We start from the raw sequence: 12,641 nt of genomic DNA, 5'->3' as shown, positions 1-12,641 counted from the left end.
AAAACGCCACTGTACGGAGTGGTAGACGGACGTAGGGAGAAGTACAGAGCGCCATTAAACCTTAAAGCCACTGCAGTATGTGCCGGCCAAATCACATAATATCTACGGCTTTTCACACACACAAGTGAATGCAAGGCGTACTTGGTCAACAGCCATACAGGTCACACTGAGGGTGGCCGTATAAACAACTTTAACACTGTTACAAATATGCGCCACACTGTGAACCCACACCAAACAAGAATGACAAACACATTTCGGGAGAACATCCGCACCGTAACACAACAGAAACACAACAGAACAAATGCCCAGAACCCCTTGCAGCACTAACTCTTCCGGGACGCTACAATATACGCCCCCCCCGCTACCCCCTACTCTCCCCACCTCAACCCCGCCCCCCAACCCCGCCCATCTCAACCTCCTCATGCTCTCTCAGGAAGAGCATGTCCCAAATTCCAAGCTGCTGTTTTGAGGCTTGTTAAAAAAAAAAAAAAGCACTTTGTGACTTCAATAATAAATATGGCAGTGCCATGTTGGCATTTTTTTTCCATAACTTGACTTGATTTATTTTGGAAAACCTTGTTACATTGTTTAATGCATCCAGCGGGGCATCACAACAAAATTAGGCATAATGATGTGTTAATTCCACGACTGTATATATGGGTATCGGTTGATATCGGAATCGGTGATTAAGAGTTGGACAATATCGGAATATCGGATATCGGTAAAAAAGCCACTAAAAATGATCAACAATCATTATAACTGTACGTCTTAATGATTATACACTCACATGATCCACCATCAATACCTCTAATAAAACCATATTGATAAATTCACAATTTATACAAGCATCCCTTTTAAAGCCCATTTGTGTGTGTCCTACATGCGGCAGTTTTAGTGTTCAAACTGGGTCACACCAAAATCCAGCTGCGGTTCTGCAACAACGGCTTCCCCAGAGCTTGTGCCGATATACACACAGTGACACACCACATCAGAGCACATGCTTCTTAAAAGGGAAAATACCGACTCTGCCTGTATGACTGTGTGTGAGAACATATGAGTGATGGCGAGAAAGAGCATCTTGGGATGAATTGTCATGGCAACCTTCTCAGCAGCCCGCCCACAAGCTTGTATGTCAGTGAGCATTACACTGTGAGAGAAGGGGAGGGGTTTGGGGGGGGCGCAGATGCAGAGTGAGGCAGTATGTGATTGGTCACACCCCCTTGTCTTTGTTGGCGCAAAGGATTGTGGGTAGCCCTCCAGTGAATGCTCATTTGTGTGTGTGTGTGTGTGTGTGTGTGTGTGTGTGTGTGTGTGTGTGTGTGTGTGTGTGTGTGTGCGTGTGGGAAAAGAGGGGAGGGGACGAGCAAAGCAAGTGTGTGTGTGTGTGTGTGTGTTAGAACAGTGAAGGACGTAACAAGTCTGTGTGTGTGTGTGTGTGTGTTTGCTCGGGGCGGGTGAGGAGCAGAGAGTGAGTGAGTGTGTGTGTGTGTGTGTGAGTGTGTGTGTGAGTGTGTGTCAGAAAGCAGCATGATCCAGTGTGTGTGTATGTGAGAGAGCTGTGCTACCATCAGAAGCCACATTAAGAAAAAAAAATGGGAATTCAAATTTTGGTGTAGAAGGTGGACCAGGAATACCAAGGTATGGATCTTGCCTGTGTGTTGCACTCTTTCATTGTTAGTTAGCATGTTAGCATGTTAGCAGCTGCTACTTAGCATGGCAGCTATACAGAGCGAGCAGGACGGAGGCAGGAAAATACGAGTGACAGGAGGACGGGTGAGCACATAAAATAGATGCACAATAGGTGTTGCTGCAAAAGCTGGAGAAATTGCAAGATGGATAATGATATAAATGAATGGTAAGAGAAGGAGGGAGAGCATGACAAAAGGAGGGGGTGTGGTTTAGTAGTGTGGACAAAGGAGGCCGGCTGATTGTTTACTACCACTGCAGTGAGGGAGACATGGATGATCAATGCTTCCTACCTTTCTCATTCCTTATTAGTTCCACTTTCCCACACATACAGTACGCCTTCCTTTTTACTCGTCACCTTTCATACCAATACATATTTTATTTGTGTTTTATGTTCTGGGGTTATTTATTTCATTAAGCCTTTCTCCTCCTCTCTGTTTTTTTTTTGGAGGGGGGTAGCACTGTAGTAAAAATGGAGAGCGCAAAGGGTGCAAGCTAACAGCTGCTCTACCAAAATGGCTCTGTCTTCTCTGGCATCTCTGTGATTTTAGCGGCATGTCTGGATGAGACTGTTGGTATAAATCTAGGAAAATACTAAATGAACCCAACTGTATTTGGTTACTGCGCTGATTATGTAGCTGTTGCATGTCCATTGGAGCTAGCAATCTGTAATGTAACTCTCAGAAATAGTTCTTCTTATTGTCCAGTTGTAGACCCTGGTGTTTGACGGATCGTTGAGAATTCTCAGCAGAAAACATCCAATATGAAAAAGCTTTGCCAGCTACATGGGAGGTCGTATGACAAGTTGTTTCAATGCGACTTATACACAAAATGAAAATAGCTAAGCACCTTGTGCAACAGTTACCAACTTGGTAGGGCTGACTTCAAATAGTTGAACATTCGACAATTCGATTAGGAGGAGTCTGATTCAACTATCAACCTTGCAGTCAAATTGTCTGATATTAAACACCCTTCTGTATTCCGTGGAAGGAAGGTGAGTTTAGTACCTGCTGAGGCTAACTGCGTACAGCAGGTTTGTTGGGAGGATATATCAAGTGTATTCATCATGTGTTCTTCAAATATGTGTGCAGAAAACTAGTTTTGAGAGAGGAAGAGATCATTCATATCTGCTTACAACAAAGCGATCGCTGCTTCCAGCCGCTGCTTCTTGGTGTGACGTCACGTAATCAGCTGGTGTGTTTTAGTAGCTCACATCTATTTTTATACAAAATATATTTGTCTGCACACAATGATAATTTACTAATAGTGTTCGGAGGATGTTTGTAAATGGGGAACGTGATCAAGGCTCACACATGAAGCTTGTCGTGCCATTGCACGCCTCGTCCCGGAGGTGTAGCACATCCATTGCAAAAGTATGTGTCCAGTGTAGGGCTGGGCGATATGGCCTTTTTTTAATATCGCAATAATTTAAGGCCATATCGCGATACACGATATATATCTCGATATTTTGCATTAGCCTTGAATGAACACTTGATGCATATAATCACAGCAGTATGATGATTCTATTTGTCTACATTAAAACATTCTTCTTCATACTGCATTAATATATGCTGCTTTTAAACTTTCATGCAGAGAAGGAAATCACAACTAAAAAATCAATAATTTTTTCATACGGTGTTGATCTGGAAATGTTTGCCTCTGCATTTTGATGGTGTGGACGTGTGGCACCAAACAGAGATGTTGACGTGCGGAGTGAGCACTATTTATTCTCTAGCAGGTGACTTTTCAAATGATGCTACATATTAGCAGTGTAGCCAAGTGTCCTGGGTTTGCCAATACAGTGTACTTATCTAAAAAAAATAAAATAAACGGGAGACATTAGAGCAGGTTCGGTAGCCACCGCTTCTTTAATGTCAACATCACACACCTCCTTCCACAACCACGCACACCTTACGTCAAAGCCCTACGGCAACTCTGGAGGGACAAAACTCCTCCTCCTTACTAACACACTCCGGTAACTTGGGACACCCTGAACTGTTTGTTACAGCAGTAATGCTACTTTTTATAGCAACGCTTTTGCCCCACACTTGACAAATTACGGTTGTCTGTTCGATATATTCCCACTTGAAGCCAAACCACCACCAGAGGATGGACCCTCTGCTGTTTTTTGGGGGAATTAATTCTTCCTCCATTTGTTACCAGATTCGCACCTTCTTTCTCTCGTTTTACCACTAGCACCACTCCGCTAGCATCACAGCTAACGTTACCCATGCCGCTACCTCTCTGCTCGGGGAGGGCGTATACGTATGTGACGTATGACGTGACAGTATGTGACATATGTAAGAAAGTGCGCTTGCTGTCTGTGTGAAGGAGACACAAGAAGAAGTGGAAAGAGCCTCTGGTGTAATGCCAGGAGCTGAAATCAACTGCATGAGAACGTATACTCGATATCACGATATAGTCATTTTCTATATCGCACAGAGACAAACCCGCGATATATCGCGTATATCGATATATCGCCCAGCCCTAGTCCAATGGTTCACATACGGATAATTTGTTACGTTTACTTCTTCTTTTTAGTCAAGTTTGATGTCCTTGGTGCTGCTTCAGGGCCCAGAACCTCACAAACAGTGATTTAGGCTATGTCTACACTAAGCCGTATAACCCCTTAAACAAATAATTATTTAGCCTAAGCCCCGTTTCAGCGTCACTAAACTATCGTTTAAGGTCCCCCTCCTCGGACAATTTTTTACACGGGTAAGTGCGCCGTGTATTTCTTGAATCTCTGGCTCTTAGCTTTGTATGGACTCATTGATCGTTTACAAACTGAGTTCGGAGAGGAAGTGACGCCAGAAAGACAGCGCCTACACAGGAAGTGACGTCAGAAAGAACGCGCCACAGCCAGCTTCATAATAAAGCGGTTTCGTAACTCGGAGGTAAACACTGGAAAGATGGAGGCGAGGCATCCAGACATGCCCATGTTTCTCCTTCCGTCTGTACAGACGCTTGTGGAAATCACACATGAATATCTTAAGATGACAGAGGTGTCCATACATTTTCCAGCGAGCGCCACATAGAGAAAAATTGAAGGTTGCAAGGGCCACTTTTATACATTTTTGTATATGAAAAAAACTCAAACCAAAACAATGTACCGGTAGGTGAACATATGCTAACATTTGAAAAAAACTTCTACATCTTAGCTTTGTGTTATAGATTAGTGGTCCCCAACCGTTTTGTAACTGCGGACCGGTCAACGCTTGAAAATTTATCCCACGGACCAGGGGTATGGTTTTTTGTTTTTTTTGTCTTGAAAAAAGACAATCATGTGTGCTTACGGACTGTATCCCTGCTGACTATATTGATCTATATTGATATATAATGTAGGAACCAGAAATATTAATAACAGAAAGAAACAACCCTTTTGTGCGAATGAGTGTAAATGGGGAGGGAGGTTTTTTGGGTTGGTGCACTAATTATAAGTGTATCTTGTGTTTTTTTATGTTGATTTAATTAAAAACAATTAAAAAAAAAAAGTTTTTTAATTTTTTTTTTTTAAATTTCTTATGCGGCCCGGTACCAATCGATCCACGGACAGGTACCGGGCCGCGGCCCGGTGTTTAGGGACCACTGTTATAGATAACAAAGCAATAAAATAATTCATGATTATTATAATAAATATTTTATTTGTATTTATGTTAACTGCTCTAAAGTACCGTATTTTCCGCACTATAAGGCGCACCGGATTATTAGCCGCACCTTCTATGAATTACATATTTCATAATTTTGTCCACCAATAAGCCGCCCCGGACTATAAGCCGCGCCTACGCTGCGCTAAAGTGAATGTCAAAAAAACGCTGCGCTAAAGTGAATGTCAAAAAAACAGTCAGATAGTTCAGTCAAACTTTAATAATATATTGAAAACCAGCGTTCTAACAACTCTGTCCCAAAATGTACGCAAATGTGCAATCACAAACATAGTAAAATTCAAAATGGTGTAGAGCAATAAATAGCAACATAATGTTGCTCGAACGTTAATGTCACAACACACAAAATAAACATAGCGCTCACCTTCTGAAGTTATTCTTCATTCGTAAATCCTTCGAATTCTTCGTCTTCGGTGTCCGAATTGAAAAGTTGCGCAAGCGTGGGATCCAAAAATGGCCGGCTCCGCCTCGTCGAAGTCATCGGATTCAGTGTCGCTGTTGTTGTGCAGCAGTTCTGTGAATCCTGCCTTCCGGAAAGCTCGGACCACAGTTGTGACCGAAACTATCTGCCCAGGCATTTACGATCCACTGGCAGATGTTGGCGTATGTCGACCGGCGCTATCTGCCCGTCTTAGTGAAGGTGTGTTCGCCTTCGGAGCTGTGTGAAAAAAGCCACCCGGCCTCTTCGCGTAAACTTCCCTTAACCACTCGCTCATCTTTTCTTCATCCATCCATCCCTTCGAGTTAGCTTTTATGATGACGCCGGCTGGAAAGGTCTCTTTTGGATGGGTGGAAGTTAGCATGGCAAGCTAGAACCACAGTGAAGGATGACTCCTCATTCCCTGTGGTGCGAATATTCACCGTACGTGCTCCCGTTCCACAGTGCAGTTCACAGGAATATCAGTTGCTGTGAAATACGGTAGTAATCCGTGTGCGGATGGAGAGATTGCGTCTTTTTATGAACCGGATCCTTGTCGCGTAGTAGGAGCCATTTTGTGGTCTTTACAGATGTAAACAGGAAATGAAACGTACGGTGATATCCGCGCGTTTTTTCTTCTTCTTCCGGGGGCGGGTGAAGCGCTTCCTGTTCTATGGGGGCGGGTGCTTTCCTTGGCGGTTGCTTGCGTAGAAGAAGAAGCGCTTCCTGTTCTACCGGGAAAAAAGATGGCGGCTGTTTACCGAAGTTGCGAGATCGAAACTTTATGAAAATTAATCGTAATAAAGCGCACCGGGTTATAAGGCGCACTGTTAGCTTTTGAGAAAATTTGTGGTTTTTAGGTGCGCCTTATAGTGCGGAAAATACGGTAAGCTTGTATTTACTATTATTGCTATTATACCGTCAACTGAAATGCTTTTGAGAGCTTTAGTACACTCAAAAACATATCATGTCTCACAAGAAATGTGTACACTTTTTCATCATGACAGGACATACGGAAATCCTCAAAGATTTCCTGTATGTGACGTATACAGTAGGACGCTCAGGTTGTCTGCCATTTTGGTTTTCAGATCCCATTTTTGGGGGAGTTGGTCCCGTTTAATTTTTCATTGTTTTTTGTTCTAATTAAGGTCCTGTTTAGTTTGTCTATAGAATGTGTCACGGGCCAAAAAAAAACGAGCTCTGGGCCACAAATGGCCCCCGGGCCGCACTTTGGACACCCCTGCCTTAAGAGAAAGCGATTGCAGCTATTTCGGCTACAACACTTCTCAGACGGGTTCCCGTGGATGTGATAAAAAAGGTAGCGTGTGCTCTGTATTACCTGGCCGACAAGGGAAGACTACGGAAAACGGCGAATGCTTTTGGACTGGCAAAGCAGACTGTATCAGTTATTGTCCGTCATGTATGCCATGGACTCAACGTCTAGGTCCAGAGTATATAAAGTCACCCAAAACAATTGGACAATGAAAGTGAAGGCAAAAGAGTGAGGAGTGTCCTGACCAGATATCTAGACCCCTAGATTGATTTTTGTAAAATGTTCTTTGTCATATTGTGTACTTTCACGTGTCTAATAAAGATTTGGTTAATTTATGATGTCTCAGGTGTGATACACTACAATAGGGCCCCACACCACACTGGATTCCAGTTAATTTAAATACCATAACACTGGATATTGTGCAGATAAGTTTAATTTAATTTAAGAACTTGCACACAAAGCAACACTGGAGGTGACTATGACGTGCGCATTTTCTCCGCATGCGTACTAGGTCGCGTTGCGCCGGCGGACGGAGTGGAGGGAGGAGGTCTTAAACGATCATTGTGTGTGTGGACAAGGATAAGGTTAGGTGGGATTTACCCTGGATAACCTTAGCCGGTTTAGTGTAGAAGGGGCCTTAGCCTTTTTTGAAGTGTAAAAAGTCGCAAATCAGATATTTGTTTTGTTTACTTTAACAAAATACTGTCAGGGCAATCTTCCCACACACTGGCCCACAGTGCTGATATGTTGAGATGCACTGTTTAATCTGACAGGGCAGAGTTTGATTAGCAATGACTGGTGAAGGTGAGCGATGAGTGAAGGTCCCATTAAAAAGATCTTGGGCTGATGAAAAAAGGGTATTTATATTTTATTAGCACTGCAGCGTTTCCTCGAAGGACGCAGAGTGGTCTAACTATACACAATTGTATCACGACCTATCCGCTTGGCAAGATGAGTTTGCAAGTTATAGTCGGCTCTACAATCGCTAACCAGTGTTGATTATTTTTGTTGAGTAGTTCCCTGCATGAAAAGGTTGATGACCGACAGTGATTCAATATCAGACGAGTGTCATTTTAGAGCCTGAAAATGCCAACATTTGAAATAGGTTTCAATTGCTCTTTTTCTGAACAACATTTCCTGGAACTTTTATAGATATTTTACATTTGGTGCTCCACTTGCTTCTTTAAGTTGTGTGCTTTCTTGACGATGTCAGCGTTGCATTTTGTCGGATTCTCATTAATGTATACCACATGTGTCAAACTTAAGACTGGGGGTGGGTAGGCAGACCTGGCCCGTCACATCATTTTAATGGGGTCATATTATGATTTTATTTCTACATCTGACACCCTTGGTGGTTCTTTGGTCAAAATTGTGTATAGATTATGTTTTACAGCAAGCTGCTTTCTGACCATCTCATCAGGATGCGCCGTTTTGTGGGCGGTCTAACTTAAGTTCCTTTTTTACAACAGCGTCTTCTCCCCGTCATGTATGTTGTCGTTTTTAGCACTTCCATATGGAGTCTACTGACTGATATGAGTTCAGCGACGGATGCATGTGTATTTATGAGCCAGTCTGCCTCAAAATAAAAAGATTATGAAAAAGAAGGAACTCTATAGCCATGTCTCAATTTGGGGGCTGCATCCTTCAAAGGACCCAGCCCTTGCGGTCTACGAAGTGTAGTTCCCCACGTGAGTCCTCTAGCAACGGCTGGAGCTATATGAATTGGGACAGTCTAGCCTATGGTACACTTTCTGGTTATGTCTGTTGTTCCAGGCCTTACATTGACGTCACATATCTGCTGCACAGTCGCGCGAGGTTGAATAATAGTGAACTTAAGAGAAGAATGTCGAATCAGTTCTTTGTGTTCTCTTGGTCCTTTACCTTATTTTAGAGGAAGCAGCTAAGATCTACGGGCACCGCCGCCGTCTGATTTTGCTTGGGTTAGAGCCGATCGATTATGGGAGATGGTTGTCGTGAAGGTGTGTCATGTGTTGACAAGCATTCTAAAGCTGTTATTCCTAATTATTAGGTAATGATGAATGTATTTTTATGCTTGTGAATGCTTGATGTAGTCGGACCTGTACCTTTAAAAACACAGACAATCCAGAAAATGTCCCACGGTCTATCCATCAACACCACACAATCTTATTTAGCAGTTTTTTAACCATCCATCCATCAATTTTTCTACCGCTTGTCCTGTTCGGGGTTGCGGGGGTGCTGGAGCCTATCTAAGCTGCAGGCGGTACACCCTGGACAAGTCGCCACCTCATCACAGGGCCAACACAGATAGACAGACAACATTCACACTCACATTCACACACTAGGGTCAATTTTAGTGTTGCCAATCAACCTATCCTATATGTGATTCATAATTAATATACATTTCTAATCTTGCAAAATTGCTTGTATTTTATAGCCAGTAACAGTAAATATTGGGATAGCCTAATATTATTATTATCATATAATTATTTGCAATGAAGGCAAAGGAAATAATTCTCAACAACTTCAGTTTCAGCACATGCAATGATATTTATTAATTTATATAGGTTATAAAAATACTTGTTTTTAAATGATCATCCAAACTGGTATATATGTGTCTTTTGTCATTTATTTTTGCTCTGTTGTTGTCCAAGTCCTCAGTGATTATTCTGCACATCAAAAACAATCAGAAAAGTTAAACACAAGATCACAATAACCAATAATAAAAGTAGACATTTTCAAATAACATGCAAATGTACACAAAAAACAGCAATGACAAATATTGGTGCATTGATGCACACCTTTACAATATTCTATTCCAGCCACACATTAATAGAACATAATTAAGTCAACTTCTTGTGGTCTAAAAAGTAAATTAAAAGATGTAAGGCTTTATTTCCAACGTTGAAAAAAGCTCTGGGAACCAAGCTCTCTGCAATGGCCGGATATATGGCTCTCCCTCGGGGTAAAGATGAGACAAAGAGCACGGAGGTTGCTCAACATTACGAGAGTCGAGGTCTCGTATTTTAACAGAAATGTATAACACTACCGTATTTTTCGGATTAAAAGTCGCAGGTTTTTTTCATAGTTTGGCCGTGGGTGCAACATATACTCCGGAGCGACTTATGTGTGAAAATATTAACACATTACCGTAAAATATCAAATAATATTATTTATCTAATTCGCGTAAGAGACTAAGCAAATGTCAGCAATCGTCACACACACGTCAACCAATAAGAATTCGGCGGGGGAGGTTCATGGCAGAAGTGCATTGTGCGTCATGGCAGAAGTGCATTGTGGGTCATGGGATGCTAACTGCTGCTATGTCCGTAGCTATTAAAATGGACCACTTCAATTTTGGCGGTAACTTATAAAAACCGAGAAGGGCTGAACAAAAATGGCACCGAAAAGGAAATCATATACTGCAGATTACAAGCTGGACGTAGTGAAATATGCAGCAGAGAACGGCGATCGATCAGCAGAAAGAAAGGAAGTGGCGCATACCAGGAGCGACAACGAGGGAGAAGATTTAATCAGATTTAGCGATCAGGAGTGACAGATTGTTTGGTAAACATATAGCATGTTCTATATGTTATAGTTATTTGAATGACTCTTACCATAATATGTTACGTTAACATACCAGGCACGTTCTCAGTTGGTTATTTATGCGTCATATAACGTACACTTATTCAGCCTGTTGTTCACTATTCTTTATTTATTTTAAATTGCCTTTCAAATGTCTATTCTTGGTGTTGGATTTTATCAAATAAATTTCCCCCAAAAATGCGACTTATACTCCAGTGCGACGTATATATGTTTTTTTCCTTCTTTATTATGCATTTTCGGCCGGTGCGACGTATACTCCGAAGCGATTTATAATCCGAAAAATACGGTACTGTCACCCAGTGATGGGCAGTAACAAGCTACATGTTTTGGAGTAGCTTGGCGGTAGTTTAGCTACTTTTTTAACGAGTAGCTTTTCCTGTAGTTTAATTACTTTTAGACCCATGTAGCTAGGTAGCTTACATCAAAGCTACAAGCTCCAAGAAGAGAAAATGGACTGAATCCAGGCCAAAATATAATATGGTGAAAATACAATGACCTCGATGAATGAGAACATCCATACATACAGAGAAAATCCATGAGGATTGGTTGGTGTTCATACGATGAGTCACAATTGGCTGAGGTTAGGGTGAACATTACGGACTGGCCGATCATAGGCAAGATAAGGCGGTTCATCGAAACTAGTCAGCAAAATCATAACAGTAGCGCACTCATATCCCATGGCGACGAGGGAGTCGAAGGCAGAGGGACGCTTCAAGAAGAGAAAACCACTCAAAAAAATAATAATTTGAAAATGGCAGAGGAATTCTCTCCCGCAGATTAGGAAACCCACAATAATGCAGGTTCTTAGCCATATGTAGACAAATGTATGCGTTTAGTTAAAAGAAATGCCCCAAACTTGAGTTTTTATTTGTTTACTCTGTAAACCAAACTCACTCTTCATCTAAGACACAGGTGTCAAACTCAAGGCCCGGAGGCCAGATCTGGCCCGCGACATCATTTTATCTGGCCCGCAAACACCTGGAAATATGTGTCAATAAAGTACTTAATATTGTCTCACTAATTATAATGGATTTGTTTCATTTTGCCAGAAACAAATATATGTCCTGCTTGAAATTGCATACATTTTAAACTTTAATAGGATGTCTGTCTCTGTTGGCCCTGCGATGAGGTGGCGACTTGTCCAGGGTGTATCCCGCCTTCCGCCCAAGTGCAGCGGAGATAGGCTCCAGGACCCCCCGCAAATCTGAAAGGGATAAGCGGTAGAAAATGGATGGATGGATGGATGGATTATCATACTTTCCAAACATGCTTTTGTCTAAATAAAAATACTTTACAGCAAACTACAATCCATCCATCCATTAATAAAAATTACAATAAATTGTATGTTGTTCTTTTACAGCATATTACTGTAAATTGAAACATACTACTACTGTTTTTGGTGTTAAAATTCTGTTGACTGAGGTGCCAGTTTTTGACTGTAAAATCTATGGTTGTTGTTTTTAACAGTGTATTACTGTAAATGGAAAGACGGTACATTTGTTTCTACGGTAGAAAAACTGGCAGATAAGTTGCCAGAATAAAAACATTTCTTGTACTGTTTTTCCCTTTAACAATATAACGTTGTAAAAACCAATGTAAATTTAATAGTAAAATTCTGGCTTTTTCCATAAAAAACAAAACACTGCTACTGTTTTTATATTAAATGTAAGAAATAAAAAAAACATTTTCGACATTCTACTTAAAACAATTTACATAATTAATAATGACATCCAGAGGCATATTCATACATTATTCGCTGTTACAAGTGGCCATCTGATGGCAGCCAGAACTGCGATTTGGCCCTCAATGAAAACGAGTTTGACATCTCTGATCTAAGACGTCCGACACAAATTTAGGAACACACATTAAGTTGAGTTGAGTTAATGATTACTGCACATGACCATTACCAACTTTTTTTTGTCAAAACACACATAGATGCTGTTTTTTTTATTGTAGGTAGAGAAAATTATTAACATTATAGGGGTGGGCCAAAAAAAAGGCAAACTAAATAAAT

At 41.4% G+C, this 12,641-nt stretch overlaps 1 protein-coding gene across 2 annotated transcripts in view; it reads left to right on the top strand.

Annotated features, from left to right (window-relative positions):
* The window catches only part of LOC133618865 (storkhead-box protein 2-like), a 77,667-nt gene that overhangs the window by 32,526 nt on the left and 32,500 nt on the right, over positions 1 to 12,641 (top strand). Inside the window, exon 1 of one of the 2 annotated variants that reach the window (XM_061979639.2) lies at positions 1,369 to 1,638. The exons of the other annotated variant lie outside the window; for it this stretch is intronic. The gene's annotated coding sequence lies outside the window, so the exon portion shown is untranslated. Of the gene's footprint in view, positions 1 to 1,368; positions 1,639 to 12,641 lie in introns of those variants that run through there. 2 annotated transcript variants of the gene reach the window in all.

The sequence above is a fragment of the Nerophis lumbriciformis genome, linkage group LG19, assembly GCF_033978685.3.
Source record: "Nerophis lumbriciformis linkage group LG19, RoL_Nlum_v2.1, whole genome shotgun sequence".
NCBI lineage: Eukaryota > Metazoa > Chordata > Actinopteri > Syngnathiformes > Syngnathidae > Nerophis > Nerophis lumbriciformis.
The sequence above is the reverse complement of the archived record's forward strand: the minus strand, read 5'-3'. Positions and strand labels throughout refer to the sequence as shown.